This window comes from Leptopilina boulardi, unplaced genomic scaffold (genome assembly GCF_019393585.1).
Source record: "Leptopilina boulardi isolate dan_hultmark-lab unplaced genomic scaffold, ZJU_Lbou_2.1 LbouV2_315, whole genome shotgun sequence".
Taxonomy (NCBI): domain Eukaryota; kingdom Metazoa; phylum Arthropoda; class Insecta; order Hymenoptera; family Figitidae; genus Leptopilina; species Leptopilina boulardi.
The window spans coordinates 362,399-378,188 of NW_026137880.1; positions in this window are offsets into that span (position 1 = coordinate 362,399).

The window sequence follows — 15,790 nt, forward strand, 5'->3', positions numbered from 1 at the left end:
TCAATTTTGTAATTGAATTTTTCAAAAAAATTTTATTGCTAGTTTTTTAAATGAATTGAATTCTTTTTAGAAATATCATAAAAATCGTGGATAATTGAAAATATTTGAATTTCATTGAAGAATTTTTATTTTTTATAAAAATAATCCAATATTCTTACAACGAACTTTAATAAAAATTTTTTTAAATAATTAAATTGATGTGAAAAATTTTATTATTTGTGAAAATAACTTAATTCTTATGAAAAATTTTCATTAAAATTTGAAAATAATTTAATTTTTTGAATCATTTTTCATTAAAAATTTTGAAAATAATTGAATTCATTCGAGGAATTTGATAACAATCAATTGAAAATAAATCAATTCTTGCGATGAATGAAATTTATTAAAATAATGCAATTCTATCGAGCAATTGAATTGTATTGAAAGTATTAAATTTCTATGTATAAGCTTATTTCATAAGTTATTTAAATATTGTATTTTAATTTATTCAATTCCTGTCAAAATTCTTTAATTTATGAAAATAATTTAATTTTTTCTAAAAATTTTGGTTTCTTTTAAAAGAATTGAATTTCAGTGAAGAATTTCATTATTTATGAAAATAGTTTATGAAGTTCATTTTCTATTTTAAAAATAATTAAATTCTTTCAAATGAATTTTATTAAAATTTTTTGAAATTATTTCTAAGAATTTGAAAAAAATATTTTGATCCTTATTTTATTTTAACTATTAGCGAATTTAAAGTAATGTAAATTTTCAATAAAAAGAAAAAAGTAACTTTTAGTGTCACAAAAATAAAAAAAGGTCAAATAGTAGAACCATTACGTTATTGTTAAATTTATAGTACTTATATTACAATGTGATATTACAGAATTTTCTTAAGAATTTTTTTTTTATTTAATCGAGGAATTATAAAAATTTTCAAAACACCGTATATATTCCAACAATTAAAATTTTTTCATGAATTTATTATTTATATCAACATTTATTATTTAAATATTTTTTATTATTTATGTTTGGAAGTAACGAAAAATTTCCAGAAAATTCATGTAATTTAATTTCCTGACAAATAAATTTTTTATCTCATTTACACCATTTTTTTATTAAAACTTATTTATTTTCAATTACATATTAATAACGATGAGTATTATTCACAATTAATCGCAGGAAGTAATTATTGCAAACAAATTAATTTTTACGTAAAAAAACATAAAATAAAAAAATATCTGAAAGACAAATAAATCTGTCAATTTTTTGAAATTGTTCACTTTGAGCAATGAAAAATTGAATATTCTTTCTTCTCAGTCCAATCGTGTAAACAGAGAAGTTCACGAGCAATATCGTTCTTCAACCTATTTCGATGTTTCCGTATAATCAAAGAAGATCGGGAAAATAAACGTTCGACAGGTACTGATGTCGCTTGAATGCACAAGAAATCGCGTGCCATTCGCGCTAAATTTGGAAAAGTTTTTTCGCGACTTTTCCACCAGGCAAGAATATTTACAGTTTCATCGGCTCGGTCTGCTTTTATGTACTCTTCGATTTCTTTCCTCCATTCTTCTTGAGGTTTATTTCCACGGCCACGTACTTTGCGATTTGAATTTCTCTTATCCTCTTTCCTGAAAAATTTTAGTATATCAATTTCATCTTCGGAGTCGGAATTTGGAATTTGTTCAACACTGGAACCAGTAGAAGTTTCTTGGTCATTTTTGTCATGCGCTGGTGGAACGTAATATTCATTTTTATAAATCCCTTCAAATTTTTTTATTGATTCTGCCTTCATGCTTTTTCCCCATTCTGTTCTGTCAAACATTTCAATTTTGAATCTGGGGTCGAGAATAAGAACGATGCAATAAATCCAGTTACATTTGTTGTAATGTTTTAACAATTTTTCTTTTGCAGCGTAGAGAGCATTTGTTACTTTCAAATCAGTCAGGTTGGAATCTACTTTTCTTTTACTTCTTCTTCTCCACAAAGGGCTTGGGATACATACTTGAAGTGACGTAGGTGTTTATGAGCTTCAGCTAAAAGCGTCCAATCATTTTCGCTCAATGCGTAACATTCTAAATTTTGATTCAGGGTACACAACAAATTTAGAGGTATTTTCATTTTCATTGCTTTAGATATCATCTCATCCGTCGAATTCCATCTCGTCTTTACATCAATACTTGGAGTGATCATTTTAATATTCACTGTCAAGCAACAACACTCGAGTTTCTGGCGCAACTGCTCGCTGTATTTTAACTTTATAAATAATTTTCTCAATTTAGCGATGGGTTGGAGGCGTTTGTTGTTTTCTAATTCTTCTCGTAATATACTTTCATGTTCGTCATCTTCAGACTCAAATTCTTCCTCCTCATTGTCTTCTTGCAAATCTAATTCTTTTAGAAAATCCTGCACTCCCAAATTGAAAACGTGCGCAAGACATTTAAAATGTTTATCCTTCGCAACAAATTGGATTCCCTCTTGATCAAAAAGTATTTTCAGCTCATTGATAAACGTAGTGTTATTGGCAGCGTTATCCAGAGTGATTCCTTGCAATTTATTTTGCAATTGGTATTCTTTTAAAAATTCCATGAAAATCTTCGCTATATCTTTGCCAGCATGCGCCCCATTTGCAGGTGTAAATTCCAACGTCAAAGACTGTAACACCCAATCCTCGTCGATGTAATGGCCTAATTATACATATAAATAATTTTACTATTAATTATTAGGAAAATCAATATTTTGAAATAAATATTCACTTAAACCAAATAGTTTTTATTTGAATCAAACATAGTCTATATTAAAATAAATACCGTTCAATAAAGAGAGAGACTAATTAAATTACAATCCATTGAAATTTATGTTGTTTATTTATTTTATTTATTTATAAATATTGTTTACTAATAAAAATAAATAAACAGCAAAAACTTTTAAAAATGGTAAAAGAGTAAAAAACATGAAATAAGTATAATATAAATTGTAATATAAACATAAAATACGATTTTAGGTTTCTAAAATGCCAAAAAATTGTCACTTTTACAAAAGGTCAAGTTTGATTAGTTTGAATTTAAGTTTATTTAAAATTGAACTTTTACAAAAATTCTTATTGTTTATTGTTAAATTTTTCAGATGCTTTTTTATAAATTTGAGTAATTAAAATTTTTTATTTTAATTTCATTTTTTCAAAAAATAAAATTTAGAAAATAGTCAAAAATATTGTTTTTGAATTTACTAATATATTTTTATTTTATAAATAATGAATAATAGAAAAAAGTATGTTGCACCAGCATTGAAAATTTCGAAGATTTAAAATTAACTGGTCTCTCTCCTTATTTATTTAATATTTATTTGGTTGAAAAAAATATTGTTTCTTTAATTTTAACAATTTTAAAAGCTATTTATATTAATATAATTTAACCAAATTTAATTTTTTACTTGAGGTTCAACATATTTTTACCTGTTATTCCATAGAAACAAGTAGCAGAAATAGACGTCCAACCGTCTAATGTGAATGACAGCTTTGATAAATTTGATTGGAGTTTAGCGATGACATCGGTTTGAATGCTTTTAAAAGTAGAAGAAATCATTGATCGTAAGGCGTTTTTTTGTGGAACTTTAACACCTTTGTTGATGTAGGTAAAAAACTCTCGAGTCATTTCATCATCAAAGAAGTTCACTGGTAGATATTTTTTGACGGCAAATTCCACAATCATTCGATTGAAGACGTCTTGATCAAATTTACGCTATTTTTTTTTGTTGGTATTATTAACGGCATTGTTAGAATTATTTTAAACGCATATATGCATTTATAATAATAAAAAGATAATATTAGAATTATTTATATTTATTATTATTTATATTAGAAAGTTAAGTACAGGCACATACACATAGTTGAAAATTTGGTTATCTATTATTTCATTTTTTTGTAATTTTAAATGAAGCTTTATTTAAAATAACAACAGGTTAGAATTAAAAAAATATTTCCGTGTATGTAAATTTAATTTCAGAATTGAATTGTTAAATTAAGAATTCTATCGTAATATAAAAATAAAAATGCAGTATAGAATTGTGAGTTCATAAAACGAAGGATAATAATACAGAATTTAATAAATAAATCAACAATATGATTACGTTTTGACAATGAGAAGAATCAGAAAGGGCTTGTATTTTTTCAAATTCATCAGTGTGAAATTTTCTTAAATGTCGCGTTGTCCCCGTTGTATTACCATCCTTCATTTTTATTAGACAGTCCTTTTCCAAAACGGAGCATTTCCTGCATTTGGCAAATTTGTCTTTACTCTCTGTGAGTCCGTATTCAAAGATAGATTCATAAATTTCACGTTTCCTTTTCTTTTGATTTTGAATCTCAGAGATCTGTGGTGTTTTGTCGTTAGACATTTTAAAACGAAAATGATTAAAAATAGATTAACTTTTTTCAAAGATTGTAAAATGTATCTGTGACATTTGACATTTAAGTTTGCATTAGCTGAAAAAAGTACTGAATGTCGTTTAAAAAATTAAACGATACGACATATGGTCGAACAATTGAATAACGAAGACTTTCGTTTGAAAAATGACAATCGATCGACAACGAAATCGGTCGAAACAGTCGATATTATCGTGTCGCGATGAAACACTAACCTTAGCTCACCAAAACGAATTTCACAGGGCAAGCGTTTGAAGAAGAAGCAGAAACGCGGAACTCGAAGAGTGGGGTGGAACTTCTGAAAAGTTCCCCCACCACACTAACACAACGTTGTGTTTCTGTATACTTGAGCTTCGTCTACTTCGTGCATCTTCAGGTCTCAGTCGGTAATTCAGAGTAATTGTTTTGATACTTTAAAGTTTCATCACCTTTCTTTTGCAGGAAAAACAATTATTTCATGAAAGGTTTTACAGGTGTTTTTTAGAATTTATATATTTGTTTTTCAGGATTGAAGATTGTAAAAAGTGAGTTATAGGAATTTGGCGTAATTCAAGTTTAATTTATAACTACAAGTAATATTTAAGTTGATTTAAAGACACGAATTATTCTACAACATAATTAAAGTTTTAATTAAAACAAGATTAGTAACATTTAATTGACTTTTAACTTATTTTACGATTACGTCTTTTGATCGTTGTATAATTATGTTTTTTACTTAATCGAAAAATCGCATCGTGTATTTGCTTGTGCTGCGTAGGCAATACATTATTTCACAACAGTGAAATGTAAACAAATTAGAAAAGTGGTGTAAACATTAAAAGTAAGTGATGCAAAAAGGTAGTGAATTCCTTTGTATTTTAAGTTTTTTTTAAAACAATATTTAGATTATAATACGTTTACATTGTTAACATTTCACTTATTTTATGGATAAATCACTTAATTTGCACTTTAAATAAAGGAATTGTTGAAAAATACAATTTTGAAAATAATAATTTAAGTGGAAAATATTTAATACCTAACGCATGTTTTATAATTTTTTAAGAGTTTAAAGAAGTATTAAAATTAAATTTAAATAAGTCTTAGAAATAAATATAATTCTTGCGAATTTAACGGGGTATCTAATACAGACTAATACATGACTGTGAGGGAAGAAGGGGGGAAGGGAAGACAGGCCGAAGATGCACGAACCGAGCGAAACTCACGTACGCGAGAGTATAGTTGTGTAAGTAAAGTAGTGGGGCTGATTTCTTGAGTGCCACAATCCGCCTCGAAATGCACTTGACATACCCATCTTCAAAATGTTATTGTGTCAAAAGCAATTATCCTAATCAGTTTTTGACTTTTGCATGTGAAAAAGCAATTCAAAATCTATCATTTACCGTATAAAACTCAATATTGACCTCTGGTGAGCTAAGGTCCCTTCTCTCGGGGACTGTCACATATGACGAATGCTATGTAGGATTCTTTGTAGGTTCCCACAAAGAATCCTGGTAGGTAATCTTCCAGGAAGCCTGTTTCAATTCCTGTGGAAGGCACCTGTGACGAATTCTTGAAGGAATTCTCAGTATGAGTATTATATATTTCCCGGGTATTCTAACAAACACGGAACAACACTAATTTCATATAATACATACGCTCTTGATCCATCAGCATCAGCGTCATCCAAAAATTGAAGGTACGACTCCAAACCCCATGGTTTGTTATACACTGCAGCAGAACCACTTGCTGACATTTTCTTTTTTCTTTTGTAAGATGTTTTTAAATTAGAAAAGCGTCTTTTAGTTAATTCAACACCCCAACCTGTACAAAGCAATTGAGATTACTATTAAAGAATTTACCTTAATCTCACAATTCTACTTGAATTATAAAAGAAATTAGAATATTTGAAAAAGTTGTTTACAAAGCAATTTCCAAGAAAAGAGGGAAAATTATCTGATGGAAAAATGAAAAGAATTTGATTCTAAAATGAAAATCAAAACGTAGTCCTAGTCTAATATATAAATCCCTCATTCAGACAGTTACTAAAAACAGATGGTTTATTTATTTGCCATCCGACATCCTACAATTTCAGAAGTGGTATCCGCGAGTGATTAGACCTATTTTTTTTCTCTTTGAACAAGGTCGATGAATTCGCTCCTGTGAACTTAAACGCTAAGATGGCCGTCTAACCACGCAGAGTTTCCTAGCTAGACGTCGTTGTCGAATGCTATTTGAGGATATTTTCTTTTGTTGTTGAGTGGAAAGAAATTGAATCCATGTGTTGTGAAGTTTACAAATTGTTCGTTAACTGATGCTCTAATTGAGTGAAAAAATTAATTCCAATATTGGATAAAGTGTTTTATTGTACGTGTTGGAATTGACGTCGAGATTTGTTGCGTGTGAGCTGAAGCTGTGACATTTTTTTGAGGAAAAATTTTTCTTCGAGGGGATTCTAAAAAGAAAAAAAAGAAGATGTCTGCTAAAATGCTAAACGAATATACTATGATAGAGTTGAAAGAGATCTTGAGGGAGAGAAACTTAAGTTCATCTGGCAAGAAGGCCAAACTCATTCAAAGACTTTCCGATTATGACAGCAATTGCAATTGTTTATTAGAACATACCAGTTGGACGATAATTCAGCGAGAATTTTAGTTAGCTCCAAATTAAAGGGTCGAGCACTTAGTTGGTTTCACTCTAAACCGGAAAACATCACTTTGGAAGTGAACGTTTTGATAGCAGAAATGAAGAAGATGTTCTATTTACGACCAAAAAAGTTAGCGATGCAGAAAAATTTCGAAGGAAGAACATGGCAAGCTGGTGAGTCTTTCGCAGACTACTACCATGGTAAAGTTATACTTGCCAATGGAGTCCCCATTATAGAGGACGAAATGGTGGACTATATGATCGATGGGATTCCAGAACGCCTTCTGCAGGATCAAGCACGCTGAATGAATTTTAATAGTAAAACTGACCTGCTGAGAGCTTTCAAAAATATTAGTCTTCCGTCAGAAAAGAAATATCCCGATCAACGGGAACGTGGAAATTTGGTCTCAACGGCAAGACATATGGTCGGTTCATAGGAGGCAGATAAATGCTACAGATTTCAGGAAACTGGACACATAGCTTTACGCTGCACTAGCGCAGTAGTAAACAGACCGAGGACCCGAAGCATAGTTCCTTTCAGATTGTTGGTTCGGTTAGTTAGTTAGATTGTTTCTTTCTGCGCGGCAAACCCGGGTTCAATCCCCAGTCGCTCCAAATTTATTTCGAAAAATTCCTCTTCTAATGTTAGGGATAAATAAAAAGCAACACAACAATAAAATAAATAAGTAATTATTTTTTATTTTTATATTTATTTACTTGAATATTGATTAAATTTAAGAAAATATTAAATAATTAATAATAATTATAATTTTTTATTTATTTATAATAATATAATAATAGTAATTAAACAAAAATAATTAATTAATATATCATCAAATTCGTATTTTAAGTTTCAGCAAATTCGCCATTAAAGTTCTCAGCGAGTTTGCATTTTAAATTCTTAGCAAACTCCCACTTAAAGTTCTCAGCAAATTCGTCTTGCGAACTCGCCACTAGGTGGACATTTTCCTACTTGCAGTAAATAAATTTCTCCTGCGAAATGTTGTGCTATGTGGGATGAATATGTGTCCTGACGCGGTGAAAGGGACCTTATGGTCCAATTGCAAATTGTACTTTAAATGTTCATAATAAAAAATGAATTCAACAAAATAATTTCTAATTTTTGGAAATCAAATTATTTGAGTTGCTCTTTCATTTCCAAAAACTAGAAATTAGTTTGTTCAATTCATTTTTTATCCTGAACATTCAAAAGTACAATTTGCTATTGTACCATAAGGTCCCTTTCACCGCGTCAGGACACATATGTACAAAAACATGCACATGTTCATATATTCATGTCAACTAAAGGAATTTAGTGCACGAGTCCGTGCTCGTGAACTCAAAAAAGATCATTTACAAGGTCTTGAGCTTACATTTACAGTTTAATAAATAACTATAATGGCTCCGCAATAATTTTCTATTGACTCTATAGATGTGCAGTTGTTTTTCGCATGTATGAGTAAGAGTCTTTACGAACAATGTTAAAAATTTCGACAAATTTTGCAAAAATAAAAAAAAGTAACACAAGGTCATGTACATAAATCTCACAATTTAATTATTGCTATTATTAAGGAGTTACACCACTTTGACCCGCCCAAAAAATATGCTTTTTCAACCATTTTTATTCAAGAATAGAATTTTTTCAAAAAAATTAAAATACAGTAGGGCATTATACTACTCTTGAACTAAAAAAATATATGTTTTTTTTCAAAAATGTCGGTCTGACAGATGATATGGCGGAGTGCTTCAAAAATGGATTGCTGTGTGGTGGGCACCATAACTCGGTCCAGAATTGAGTTAGATCAAACAAAAAAAAGCTTTAGTTTCTGCAACTCAAAATCTAGAGAAATACATAGCCGTTTTTAAAAAAAATGCATTTTTTGAAAAATGGCATCGATTTTAAGGAAAAAATGCTTATTTTTGCCAAAATTTCGTTACTTAAAGTTGTCTAGAAAATTTAAATATTAAAATTTCGAAAAATCCCTACGTATTCCTCTGGATAATTATATAATTATATAATTATAAAAATTAGAAATGGTCAACCCAGGGAAGACCCTGGGAGAAGGTTCGAAGTAAGATGTAAAAAACCTTGGCGAAACCATAGGCTAGGGCAAATACATTCCCTGGGAGAACCCTTGCTTATGATCGTTTCCCATGGTCTGGGAAATGCCTGGCTGAAGAGCAGAAATACATTTCTTTGATTGTAATGAAATTAATGCACTTTAACCCTCGGCGAACCATGGATTGAGACAAAAATGTTTTTACCCTGGGTTAACCATGGCAAAACATTTTTTGTCTTTTTTATTGAATTTTTCTGACTTTAACCCTTGGCAAACCATGGATTAAGACAAAAATGTTTTTACCCTGGGTTAACCATGGCAAAACATTTTTTGTCTTTTTTATTGAATTTTTCTTACTTTTACCCTTGGCGAACCATGGATTAAGACAAAAATGTTTTTACCCTGGATGAACCATGGCAAAACATTTTTTGTCTTTTTTATTGAATTTTTCTGACTTTCACCCTTGGCGAACCATGGATCAAGACAATACAGTTTTTACCCTGGATGAACCATGGCAAAATATTTTTTGTCTTTTTTATTGAATTTTTCTTACTTTTACCCTTGGCGAACCATGGATTAAGACAAAAATGTTTTTACCCTGGATGGTTCGCCATGGGTTAAAGACAGTGACAAAAATTCAATAAAAAAGACAAAAAATGTTTTGCCATGGTTAAGCCAGGGTAAAAACTGTTTTGTCTTGATCCATGGTTCGCCAAGGGTTAAAGACAGTGACAAAAATTCAATAAAAAAGACAAAAAATGTTTTGCCATGGTTCATCCAGGGTAAAAACTGTTTTGTCTTGATCCATGGTTCGCCAAGGGTTAAAGTAAGAAAAAATCAATAAAAAAGACAAAAAATGTTTTGCCATGGTTCATCCAGTGTAAAAACATTTTTGTCTCAATCCATGGTTCGCCAAGGGTTAAAGACAGTGACAAAAATTCAATAAAAAAGACAAAAAATGTTTTGCCATGGTTCATCCAGTGTAAAAACATTTTTGTCTCAATCCATGGTTTGCCAAGGGTTAAAGACAGTGACAAAAATTCAATAAAAAAGACAAAAAATGTTTTGCCATGGTTCATCCAGGGTAAAAACTTTTTTGTCTTGATCCATGGTTCGCCAAGGGTGAAGGCAGAAAAATTCAATAAAAAAGACAAAAAAGTTTTGCCATGGTTAACCCAGGGTAAAAACATTTTTGTCTTAATCCATGGTTCGCCAAGGGTAAAAGTAAGAAAAATTCAATAAAAAAGACAAAAAGTGTATTGCCATGGTTAACCGTGGGTAAAAACATTTTTGTCTTAATCCATGGTTCGCCAAGGGTAAAAGTAAGAAAAATTCAATAAAAAAGACAAAAAGTGTTTTGCCATGGTTAACCCTGGGTAAAAACATTTTTGTCTCAATCCATGGTTTGCCAAGGGTTAAAGTCAGAAAAATTCAATAAAAAAGACAAAAAATGTTTTGCCATGGTTAACCCAGGGTAAAAACATTTTTGTCTCAATCCATGGTTCGCCAAGGGTTAAAGTGCATTAATTTCATTACAATCAAAGAAATGTATTTCTGCTCTTCAGCCAGGCATTTCCCAGACCATGGGAAACGATCATAAGCAAGGGTTCTCCCAGGGAATGTATTTGCCCTAGCCTATGGTTTCGCCAAGGTTTTTTACATTTTACTTCGAACCTTCTCCCAGGGTCTTCCCTGGGTTGACCATTTCTACATATATATCACAAATAAAATAAAAAAAAACTATGAGGATCGATTGAAATTTGTGGCAGCTAGAGTGCCCACCGATTTTTCAAATGTCGTTTTGAGAAAAACGCGTTTAAAGTTTTTTTAACAACTTGGTCGTGATTAACAATGATTAAATTGAAAATTACCTGTAATCAGCTAAGCCGGGTCCATATAGCATATCATTTCTATGCCTATAAGGTGTACTGTAAGCAAAAAACCTTTTTTCTGATTTTTTAAAAATTTCAAAGTGGTGTAACCCCTTAAAATTTAACAAAAATTAAATTATAATCTTCAGTGTTAGGGCTCGGGCTCAAGAATTAAATATCCGTGGTAGACCGGACAGAATATGATAGACCACAAAACATTTTTTAAGTTTCAAAAAAACAAATTAAAGCTGAGATCTTAAAGATTATGTTGTAAAATTGTCAAATTTTTCCATACATTATTCTAGATTATGCCGGAAGTCAAAAACATGAGTACGAAAATACGAAAATTGCATAATTTTTTCTTGAAATCTTTTCGGTGCTATAAATACAAAAGAAGGAAAAAATTTTTCTTGATATACATTCAGAAGCAGAATTTTATCAGCTTTCCAACCATCTAATTAGAAACCTCTAACATTTTTCTAATTTAAAATATCTTGCTTTAAAGTCGGCACCGAATTTCCACTCCTTGCACGTTAATCGTACTGACAATTTCCGGCGGTAGTGTATATAGTCGAGGTTTAAAATTCGGGTAAATATATTTTTTTCTTATTCTTTGTAGAAAAACATGAAATACGTATTTTTTTATTTTTGAAAAATCGGCCAAATTTTTCAGTTATGTGATGTGAGCCATGGACAAATTAACATAGAGCCTACAAATTTCAACCGATTTTGACGTTTTTGGTCTTATTTTAAAGATGATATAATTCTGAATAACGCTTCTGATTTTGTCTTTTGAAAAAAAAAATTTCAATTTTTTAAACAATTTTTATAAAAATTTTTAATGATTTTAGTTCCTCATTACGAAATTAATAACGTATTGAGAGAAATGTGCAATATTATTAGTCAAGGTAAACGACTAATACTTACTTTAATTAATTTTTACACACAGCATTGTTTAGACAATCCTTAATTAACAAACACATAGTACCGCTGCTTTTACATGTTTTAGATTTGGGTTTGCTTTAAGTTTTTTTTTAAAATAATGTATTTTTATAATATTTAACAAAATCAATAATTAATTAAATAATTTTTATATTTTTAATAACAATTTTATATATATATATATTTACGTTCTCTAATTTATTATTTTTACGAAGAAAATTCTTTTTTAAAATTTGACTGCGAAAGAGTCATCAGATTTTAATGATGGAAATATGGCTTATGAATTGTTATTAAACTCAAAAAAATTAAATAAATTAACTCAATAACGTGGGTTGGCTAACCTAACCTTGTCAAAAACATGGGTTGGGTACACTTAACATGGAATGACCCATCCTTGTCAAAATTTCTGAAACAGCATTGATTCTTGAATCAGCGGCAGCGATATCTTTTTATAATATAGTAACGATATCCAACCCCGTTGATGGAGAAGGAGGGCTTGCGGCTATATTCAGAGTCTTGAAACGAAAATAACCTCAAAATTAAGGTCATTTTTGGCGGAAGAGGGGAAAAGAGACCCTCCTAGGTCAAAATTTCTGAAACAGTGGCGGCGGCAAAATCTTTTTATAAGAAAGATATCCAAATCTACATATGAGGTATTCCATGCCAAATCGGAGACCATTTGGCTTTTGTACCTCAGATGTTTTTGAAAATTTTTTTCCTTTTAGTACTCATAAAGACTAGCTTTCACGATTATTTTCAAATTTTTTTAACAAGCTCTTTAGGAGATATCAATTTTTGAAAAATTACGTCACTTTTTTTGAAATGCTTGTAATTTCGCTAAAAATTGACCAAATTGGATCAATCTTCTATCAAATTTTTTGTTTTTAAACGTACTTAAAAAAAAATATTGAAATTTATTTTCGAAATAAATTTCTATTAGATTTTTGAGATTTAAGACTAAAAATTCATTTTTGAACCTGTGTGTATCGATCGATTTTTTTCAAAATTTTTTTACAAAAACTGCTCTAAATTTGACGAATTTTGAGCCTAGTCCGATAACACAGCCCCACAAAAAAAAGTGTCATGTACTTTTGACCGGAATACCCTAACCCTATGTATTTTGACGCGCTGAACACGAATCCGAAGTCCGTTTTGCTCCATCACGTCAGGATTTTTTTCTAACCTCAAAAAACATGTCGGATTTTGAGAAGTAGGCGATTTTTTTAAAAATTGATGTATTAATTTCAAACTTGGTATCTGGGGGTTTTTTGTATCGCTGATTACGAATCTGAAGTTAGATTTCCGAAATTCGGTATGTCTGATTAAATATTAAGAAATTATTTTTAAAAAATTGTCAGATTTTTATGAAATTTGGTATCTACAGGTTTTCTATGTTGCTGACAAGTAACACAAGGGAAGTACCGTAAGCCGTTTTTTCTGAAACTTGTCAGTTTTGTAGTTCTTTGAAAACAATTTAACACGTATTTTTTTGTTTTTTTTTAAATCTGACGTCAGATTCGTAATCAGCGACCCAAAAAACCCCTAGATACCAAGTTTGAAGTAAATAAATTAATTTTTTTAAAAATCGCCTATCTCTCAAAATCCGACATGTTTTTTGAGGTTAGAAAAAAATCCTGACGTGATGGAGCAAAACGGACTTCGGATTAGTGTTCAGCGCGTCAAAATACATAGGGATAGGGTATTCCGGTCAAAAGTACATGACACTTTTTTTTGTGGGGCTGTGTAATGGGAAAACGATGGGAACTATTTTTTTCGAATTTTCAAATTTTACGTTTTTAATTATCTGAATGGAAATCAAACAATAATCATTTTCTCTCATTCAAACCCAACGATTATTGTTAGTTTTATAAAAAAATTAGTTTAGAAAATAAATAATAAAGTAATATTTTAATTATTTATCTAAAATTTTGTTTTATTTGTAGAAGTTATTAAGCAATTTAAAATTAATGATTTTCAAAATAATACCAGATAACTCGATAATTAATAAATATAAATGAAATCTTTAATCACAAATTAAGAATTAAAAAATAAATTTGCAGACTAGGAAGATCAAAACCTGAAAAAAACGATAGATTCCTGTTTTAAAACAGAAATGATTTTCAAAATGGCGGAGTAATAGCGTGCGCAGAAGAATACACCCAGAGAAATGTTTTATTTGAATTAAATAAAATATATTTGACTTAAATAAAAATGGATATTTGTCTCAGAGCCTACTAAAGTTTTCTTTGTCTCAAATAAATTTTTATTTGCTACAAATATATTTTATATTCAGGACAAATAAATAAAAAGTTTTGAATGTAATATATTTAATTGCAAAATTGCCTGGTATTCAGCCAAATATTCTGGAATTGATATAATTAAAATTTATGATTCAAATTGAAAATCTTAAATTTTTACATTTCGTGGTTATTTTTTTGTATGTTCCGTGGATATTGTTGAAACATAACAATTTCCATTTCTCTGTGTCAATGATAAGTTGATTTGAATTCTGCTTCACATTTGAGACACAACAGGGAGAAAGGCACTCAAAATAAAAGGAAAGTGTGATTTAATTAATAAACACTCGCGAATAAAAACATTTCTTTAATTATCCTGAAATTAGTATTTGTTTTAATCAAATAATAATCAATCCTTGTACAAACAACTGCTTGGTCGCGTTAATCTGTCACCTCGTTTTCACTACGTCCGACATCTTTAGGGCGCACTCACACCTCTGGATGCCTGCACAGGCAGCCTCCCACCACGCAGAAAACGTACAAGAGTAAGAGAGACAGAAAATTCAAATTTAAATCTACTGACTCTCTGATTGGCTCTCACTGGCTGCCTGTGCAGGCAGCCAGAGGTGTGAGTGCGCCCTTAAAGTTATATCGTATACAGTATTCTGCGCATGCTTGCGTTGAACTCGAATAAACTTTTATTTGAATTAAATATATTATTTATTTGCCACAAATGTACCTTTTTAAAAAGTACTAATAATATTGTTTATTTGTAAGAAACATATACGACAATTTCAAACAAACATTTATTTATTTAATTTAAATAAAATATTTATTTGAAATAAATAAGATAAATAAATAAATAAGAATGATTTAAATATATGTTTTTATTCAAAACTAATAAATTTTTTCTCTGGGTGTACGAAAACGCGACTTGCACACTGTTACTCCTGATTAATATTCACCATGGGAACAAGTGCGAAAATATCGCAATCAAATTTAACCTAAAAACATATTTTATTAGTCTTTATAGCGTGTCATGTAAAAACATGATGAATATTAATCAGGAGTAACAGTGCGCAAGTCGCGTTTTCGTATTCTTCAGCGCACGCTATTACTCCGCGATTTTGAAAAAAATTTCTGTTTTAAAACAGGAATCTATCGTTTTTTTCATGTTTTGATCTTCCTAGTCTGCAAATTTATTTTTTAATTCTTAATTTGTGATTAAAGATTTCATTCATATTTATTAATTATCAAGTTATCTGGTATTGTTTTGAAAATCATTCATTTTAAATTGCTTAATAACTTCTACAAATAAAACAAAATTTTAGATAAATAATTAAAATATTACTTTATTATTTATTTTCTAAACTAATTTTTTTATAAAACTAACAATAATCGTTGGGTTTGAATGAGAGAAAATGATTATTGTTTGATTTCCATACAGATAATTAAAAACGTAAAATTTGAAAATTCGAAAAAAATAGTTCCCATCGTTTTCCCATTATCGGACTAGGCTCAAAAGTCGTCAAATTTAGAGCAGTTTTTGTAAAAAAATTTTGAAAAAAATCGATAGATACACACAGGTTCAAAAATGAATTTTTAGTCTTAAATCTCAAAAATCTAATAGAAATTATTTTCGAAAATAAC